Genomic DNA, 8,333 nt, shown 5'->3' with positions numbered 1-8,333 from the left:
ATAGAGGGAACATACTTCAACATAATAAAGGCCATATATGGCAAACATACAGCTAAGATCAGAAAGAGAAATTAAAGAAACAATCCCATTTACCATCTCATTAAAAAGAATAAAATACCTTGGAATAAACCTATCAATGGGACAAAAGACCTGTACTCCAAAAACTATAATATGCTGATGAAAAAAATTGAAGACGACAAAAACAGATGGAAAGATATACCATTTTCTTAGGTTGGCAGAATCAATATTGTCAAAATGACTATACAAACAAACAAAACAACTAATACTAAACTTTCATTGGGTTATTTGTATGGAAATATGTTAATATAAATGTTTCAGACATTGCATGAAATTTCTAAAAATCTTATATGTTCTGGTATAATGTTATAAGTCATAATCCTAGTTATTACTTTAAAATGTATATCTCAGAAATAACTAAAAAAAAAAAAAAATGACTATACAACCCAAGGCAATCTACAGATTCAATGCAATATCTATCAAATTACCAATGGCATATTTCTCAGAACTAGAACAAAAAATATTAAAATTTGTGTGAAGACACAAAAGACCCTGAATATCTAAAGCAATCCTAAGAAAGAAAAACGAAGCTGGAGGAATCAGGCTCCTTAACTTCAGACTGTACTACAAAGCTACAGTAATCAAAACACTATGGTACTGGCATGAAAACAGAAATATAGGTCAATGGAACAGGATAGAATGCCCAAAAATAAACCCAAGTGCCTAAAGTCAATTAATCTACAACAAAGGAGGCAAGACAATGGAGGAAAGACAGTCTTTTCAGTAAACAGAGCTAGCAAAAGTGGACATCTCCATGTAAGAAATGAAATTAGAACATTCTTTAATACCATACACAAAAATAAACTCAAAATGGATTAAGGACCTAAACGTAAGACCAGATACTATAAAACTCTCAGTGGAAAACATAGACATAACGCTATCTGACATAAATCGAAATAAGATCTTTTATATCCACCTCCTAGAGTAATGGAAATAAAAACAAAAGTAAACAAATTGCACCTAATTAAACTCAAAAACTTTTGCACAGCAAAGGAAACCATAAATAAAATGAAAGACAACCCACAGAATGGGAGAAAATATTTGCAAATGAAGCAACAGACAAGAGATTAATATCAAAAACAGCTCATGTGACTTAATATCAAAAACAAGCAACACAATCAATAAATGGGCAAAAGACCTAAATAGACATTTCTCCAAAGAAGACATACAGATGGCCAAGAAGAAAATGAAAAGATGCTCAACACTGCTAATTATTGGAGAAATGCAAATCAAAACTTCAATGAGATATCACTGCACACCAGTCAGAATGGCCATCACCAAATATCTACAAACAGTAAATTCTGGACAGGGTGTGGAGAAAAGGGAAGCCTCCCACACTGTTGGTGGGAAGGTATTAAATGGGTACAGCCACTATGGAAAACAGTATGGAGGTTCCTTAAAAAACTAATAATAGAGCTAGCATATGATCCAGCAATTCCACACCTGGACATATATTTCAAGAAAAACATGGTTCAAAAGTATACACACACAGCAATGTTCATTTCAGTGCTGTTTGTAATAGCCAAGACATGGAAGCAACCTAAATGTCTATTGACAGAGGAATGGATAAAGACGTGGTACCTGTATACAATGGAATATTACTCAGCCATTAAAAAGAATAAAATAATGCCATTTGCAGCAACATGAATGGACATGGATATTATCATACTAGGTGAAGTAAGTCAGACACAGAAAGACAAATATCGTATGATATCACTTATATGTGAAATCTAAAAATAATGATACAAGTGAACTGATTTACAAAACAAACAGACTCACAGACTTAGAGGATGAAATTATTGTTACCAGAGGGGAAAGGTAGGGGAGAGGGATAGATTGGGAGTTTGGGATTGACATGTACACACTGCTGTATTTAAAATAGATAACCAGGAAGGACCCACTGTATAGCACAGGGAACTCTGCTAAATACTCTGTAATAACCTACATGTGAAAATAATTTGAAAAAGAATATGTACATGTATATGTATAACTGAATCACTTTGCTGTACACTTGAAACTAACACAATATTGTTAGTTAACTATACTCCAATATAAAATAAATTTTTTAAAAAGAATTAGATTGATTAACACACTGTTGATCAAATACACTGAGGACGGGGAATTGGTTATTGTATTTAGCAATGTGCAAGTTATTTGTTACTTTGAGAATAGCAATAGAAGAATGGGCATGAAAACCTGATTGAAGTGGGTTCAAAAGTGAAAGGAAGGAGAAGAAATGGGGTATAGGCAACTCTCTCGAAGAGTTTTGTTATACGTAGCACAGCACAATGTCTCAGTAAAAAGCTTCCCCCTCTTCGTGGTGGAAATGAGATGCAACCAAATCAGCTGCCCTGACTGATATAGGCTTCTTCTTCTTAAGAAAAGGACAGATGTCATAGAAATTTCAGCAGCAATTCATTTTGTGAAATCTTGGAAGACAGAAAATATAATCACACTAACACTTGAGAAATAACACTTTTCTTTAAAAATGAAGAGAGTTATCTATCTGTTAATTTCAATTCATTCATATTGACACCAGATGGTCTTATAATAAACTATTCCTTTACTCTCTGTATAGGTGAGGCGAGCCAGTCCTAAGTAGTAGTAGTAATAATAATAATAATAATAGAAGAAAAAGAAACATTCCTTGTCTAATCTTAAAAAAACTTTTGTGCATATCAAATAAGCACTATTGTCAAGGTAATTGATTCTTGACTATCTGAAATACAAAAACAATAAAATCTGTGTATTGGGTTCAAATTCAAATGTAATCTGTCATTGTTATTCTCAAATATGCAAAGCTTTACCAGAAATCAAAGTAAAAGCAGCTAAATATATGTTTAGTATTCAGAAACAGCCTTCAGATCATAGTACTTAAACTGATCAAAATAACCAGAACTTGATAGTATAGGAATAATTAATTTGATAATTATAATCACTTATTTGGATTAATGATGTTGTGATTTCATCAGTTTTAAGCAAGGAGAGATTTTGAAGGTGGAAAGAAATAATTAATAGATTTTGATCAATTCAGTCATGCTATCAACTGTCAGCAGGATGTACAAAATCCAATTTTTTGCTATCGTTGTCAATATAGTTTTTTTCCACATGATTTATTTAATAGTAATGCCACATTTAAAAATTTCAAAATCTGTAAGATCATGTATTATATTACAGTATTTGTCAACTTTCTTTCTAGATAAATAATAAAAGTTTTGGTTTTAGTGTATATAATTCCTAACTCTTCACAAGTCAGTGTTTTACTTCTCTTGAGACTTAAGATTTTTTGCCCAAGAACTATGGACTGTTGCATCCTTGAAAATACCATACAATGTGTACTTAAGACTAAATGGCTTCTCTTTCACATTCTCCTATCCATTATCTGAAGGAAAATGGAACAAAGTTTAGCCAGTTTTCCTTTCCTTTTGAATGCTTAGGTTGAATTCTCTGAAAACTTGTATGCATTTAAAGGGAGGTTAGACTCAAGCCCCTGTAATACCAAGGTGGGTTTAAAGTAACAGTTGTCAGTACTTAAATGTTTCCTTCCAGGAACAGAAAGCAAGAGCCCAACTCGACACCCCTCAGAGAAATTGACTTATCAGTATAAATTCTTGGCTTTGCCAATATTGAATTGCAAATGATTAAATAAGCAACATCACAGTTAGATGCTTCTTACAGAAAATGTATAGGGCAATAGAAAAAGTGAGTCATTTGGTATGACCCATGCTAGTTTACAAAATGTGTGATCTATATGAAATAAATAGGAATGGAAAAGTAAATGTAGTATGTATATAGAGTTAAATTATGTTTGTGTGTGTGTGTGAGGGTAATACACCAATTATTAAGTATCTTATACCAAATACCTACTTTTCTAAAGTTGAACATATCTATGCATTTGATTTTTCTCAATTTTTATAGAAAAAAAAATGATATTGTATTGTCTTATTTTTTCAAGCAACTGAAAATCCAAGTGAAAGAAAATGTTCCCTTCACTGGATGCTGCTTCTCAGTGAGGTAGACAAACGCTTGGCTTGTAGATTTTTATGTTTGGCCAAGTCTTGTAAGTGAAAAGTAAAGGCTCAAATAATAGGAATACTAGAAATCAGACTTTTATTGAATTCAAACCCATGGTCAAATGCATGTTCAATAAGCTCAAAATATATCTACAGACCAGAAATGTAGGTCAAGAGCAAATTTCAATTCATGAAACACTTGTTCTTGAATACATACCCAAATTTTTATATTTGATGGATACTCATTTATACTCTGGGATAATTTATGTACCTGTTTCAAAATTGGGCCTATCTTAGGCCAGTAAGGCAAGCTAGAAGGTTAGTCCAGCAGATATTATTTTAATGATGATGAGATTAATCTCTTGAAAAAGACGTTGACTGTTAACTCCAAGGGAACAATGCCCTCTCTTTATTCAATGAGACATGTTTTAGATGGCACTGAAGAAAAAAGTAAAGGAGAATTTTCAAGGTCAAGAGACTACAAACTGGGGTGATTCCTGAAAAAGAATTTGATCAAATTTCCAATTAATCCTCATATTGTTGTGAGGATTATTTGAGAAAAATACATGGAAAGCATTTCACATAGTGCTTGGCATAATTTAAATCCACAATTCAAATGCATGTTATTCTTATTACACGGGAAGAAGGAATGAGTACTTAAAACAATTTCAGAATAAAAGAACAGAGGTGGATTATTGGTGTGGTGGTGAGAAATACTCAAGAATTCCTTCAGATGGTGCCCAAGATGCCAAACTGGAAGACCCTGAGTTCACCTTTTCCTGCAAGCACACCAAAATTACAAGCATTTACAAAACAACTATCCATGAGAACAAGCTGAAGACTAGCAGAAAAGATTTTCCACAACCAAAGATATAAAGGAGGAACCACAACAAGAAGTGTGGGAGAGGCAGACCCACACCCCTGGATAGGCAATGCTCAAATGAGAGGAATCACAATTGCAGAGGTTCTTCACAAGGAGTGGTGAGTCTCAACCCCACATCAGGCTTCCCAATCCAGGGGTCCTGCACAGGGAAGAAGAGCCCCTAGAACATTTGGCTTTAAAAGACAGTGGGACTTGCATATGGGAGAGACAGAGGACTATATGACACAGACACTCTGCTTTTAAAAGGCATGCACAAAATCTCACATGCTCTGAATTCCAGCACAGAGGAAATAATTTGAAAGGAGTCTGTGTCAGACCCATTAGTTGACCTTGGAGAACGACTTGGAGAGGCAAGAAGCTACTAGGACTCCCACTGGAAACATAAACACTAGTGGCAGCCATTTTTGGAAGCTTGCTCTACCATGAGGACACTGGTGCTGACAAGGCAATTTTTTTTTTTTTTTTTTTTTTTTGGCTGTGTTTGGTCTTCCTTGCTGTGTGCGGTCTCTTCTCTAGTTGCAGCGAACAGGGACTACTCTTCATTGCGGTGTGCAGGCTTCTCATTGCGGTGGCTTCTCTTGTTGCAGATCATGGGCTCTAGGCGTGCGGGCTTCAGTAGCTGTGGCACGTGGGCTCAGTAGTTGTGGCACACGGGCTTAGTTGCTCTGCAGCATGTGGGATCTTCCCAGACCAGGGCTCGAACCCATGTCCCCTGTATTGGCAGGTGGATTCTTAACCACTGCGCCACCAGGGAGGCCCCAGCAGCATCCTTTAAAAAGGTTTATCTGGGGGGATAGTGTCCTCCTTTTCATCAGTGTTTCCAAAAGTAACATTCTAGCAGCACTACAGTTACCCAAAGTGTTACCATTAGGGAAAATTGGGGGAAGGGTACATGGGATCTTGCTGGATAATTTCTGAAAACTGCATGTGACTCCACACTTAAACAAATAGCAGAGGCATCAACTACCATTTATTCACTCAACAAAATTTCTGTTGAACATCTTCTCTGCTGGGGACACAGCAAACCACACAGACAAAACCCTGCCCTCATGGAGCTGGCTCTCTACTGGGGGTTGCCTCGTCCAAAGCTTCACTGGATCAGGCTGTTTATAATTCAAGTTATAAAATACATGCTGATTATGGAAATGTTGATTACAAATTCTGGTTCCCCACAAGATAGGTCTGATCAGGTTTCCTGGGTTACATGACAAGGCTCGTCGTATTTGTGAAGACCAAGCCTTTTCCCACGTGGTAAATAAGTGAGTCAGCTCCACTCTGATGTTTAAAATACCTGTAAAAGGTAAAAACTGCTCTATTCAACCCATGCTTGGAAGGTCTAACCCCCTTCTCTTTCGTGCTTCTTTGCAACAGGCCAGTGAGAGCGTCCAAGTAGAAAGCTGCGGACACAGTAGGTTGTCACGGAGATGATGAGACTGTGATTGATGAATCGCAAATCCCAGCCAGTTGCTCCCAAAGAGGGAGGCTCCTCCCAGCCCTTGAAGCGCCCTCCAGATCCAAGACAACCGGGAGGAAGATGCAGCCAGCAGACAGAACGCGGCAGCCCCTGAAGCGCTGAGGCCCCTTTCTCTCCTTTCTGACCCAGCTCCAGGATTTCCTCCATAATGGCCTGTAACCGCTCGTCCATCGAGACCTACAAATACCTGCTGCCCAACGGGAGCCATACGGCGGACTCCCGGGCATCCCCAGCACCTGCGCCCCTCAGGATGTCCCTGGCGGTCCTCATGACGCTGATGATCTTGGTGGGGTTCCTCGGCAACGCCGTGGTCTGCATCATCGTGTACCAGAGGCCGGCCATGCGCTCTGCCATCACCCTGCTGCTGGCCACGCTAGCCTTCTCGGACATCATACTGTCCTTGTGCTGCATGCCCTTCACCGTCGTAACCCTCATCACCGTCCGCTGACACTTCGGGGACTCCTTCTGCAGTCTCTCGGCCGCGCTCTACTGGTTCTTCATCCTGGAGGGCGTGGTCATCCTACTCATCATCAGCGTGGACCGCTTCCTCATCATCGTCCAGCACCAGGAAAGGCTGAACCCCCGCAGGGCCAAGGTGATCACCGCCGTGTCCTGGGCGCTGTACTTCTGTGTTTCAGCCCCATTGCTGGGCGGCTGGCCGCTGGTGGAGGTGCCGGCACAGGCCCCACAATGCATGCTGGGCTACACCGAGTTGCTGGCCGGCCGCGCCAAAGTGCTGACGCTGGTGGGGGCCGCCTTCTTCGCGACCTTCGCCATGATGCTCAGCTCCTACCTGGGCATACTGCACACGGTGCGCAAGAACGCTGTACGCGTGCACAACCAGTCCGACAGCCTGGACCTGCAGCTGCCGACCCGCACCGGCCTACGGCGGCTCCAGCAGCAGCAGCAGGTCAGCCTGGACCTGAGCTTCAAAACCAAGGCCTTCACCACCATCCTGATCCTCTTCGTGGGCTTCTCGCTGTGCTGGCTGCCGCACTCCATCTATAGCCTGCTGTCCGTGTTCAGCCGGAGGTTCTACTGCAGACTCTCCTTCTACACCACCAGCTTCTGCGTCCTAGAGCTCAGCTACTTCAAGTCTGTCTTCAACCCCATCGTCTACTGCTGGCGAATCAAGAAGTTCTGCAAGGCCTGTCTGGAGCTGCTGCCCCAGACCTTCCAGATCCTCCCCAAAGTGCCTGAGCAGATCCAGAGGAGAATCCAGCTGAGCACCGTCTACGCATGCACCGAAAACCAGTACCCTGTGTAGGGGAGGGGCGGTTAGCCCCCCCCACCCCACTCCCGCCCCCCACTCGGCTTCCTGAGACTTCCGTGCAGTCAGCACTTGGTGGGGCCTCTTAAGTACAAAGGGACTTATTTGTTACCAGGTGAGCTGCTGCTCCCAAGTTTGCACCATGAATTATTTTTGTTTCTCACTGAGGGTCTGATGGAAACTGGACGGTCAAGACAAAAAGGGAAAGGAGTGGGTGATGAAGGAGTTGGGCCAAACCTTAGGGAGGTGAGGGGAACAGGGAGGGAGGTTGGCTGCGGGGCAGGAGGAAGGCTCTGTCTAAAGAGTTCCCTCAAGACCTGCCTCGGAGACACCCATGGTGCCATGTTCTGACGTAAGAAACCCAAGTAGGTTCATCGCTGGGTCATCAGTCACTACTGGGTGCCAGCATTCTTCAGAGGCGTCTGTGTCTGTGGCATATGTTGTGGAAACTTGCAAGGTTCTTTACATTGGTCAGATGTGCATTTTGGACGATGCCAAATCACCCTTTCTATAAACCAAAGTCACACGGGAAGCAGAGGAGCCCCTGGGCTTTTCAGCTCCCCATGTGACACATGGGAGGCCTTGGTGGATCGAAGCCCAGAAAATGTTTGGGGG

At 41.1% G+C, this 8,333-nt stretch overlaps 1 pseudogene; it reads left to right on the top strand.

Annotated features, from left to right (window-relative positions):
- The first annotated feature begins 6,416 nt into the window (after window positions 1-6,416).
- Window positions 6,417-7,715, top strand: LOC133099281 (probable G-protein coupled receptor 45; annotated as a pseudogene).
- Window positions 7,716-8,333: the final 618 nt, after the last annotated feature.

This window comes from Eubalaena glacialis, chromosome 10 (genome assembly GCF_028564815.1).
Source record: "Eubalaena glacialis isolate mEubGla1 chromosome 10, mEubGla1.1.hap2.+ XY, whole genome shotgun sequence".
Lineage (NCBI taxonomy): Eukaryota > Metazoa > Chordata > Mammalia > Artiodactyla > Balaenidae > Eubalaena > Eubalaena glacialis.
Note: the sequence above shows the minus strand (reverse complement) of the source record. Positions and strands in the feature narration are given on the sequence as shown.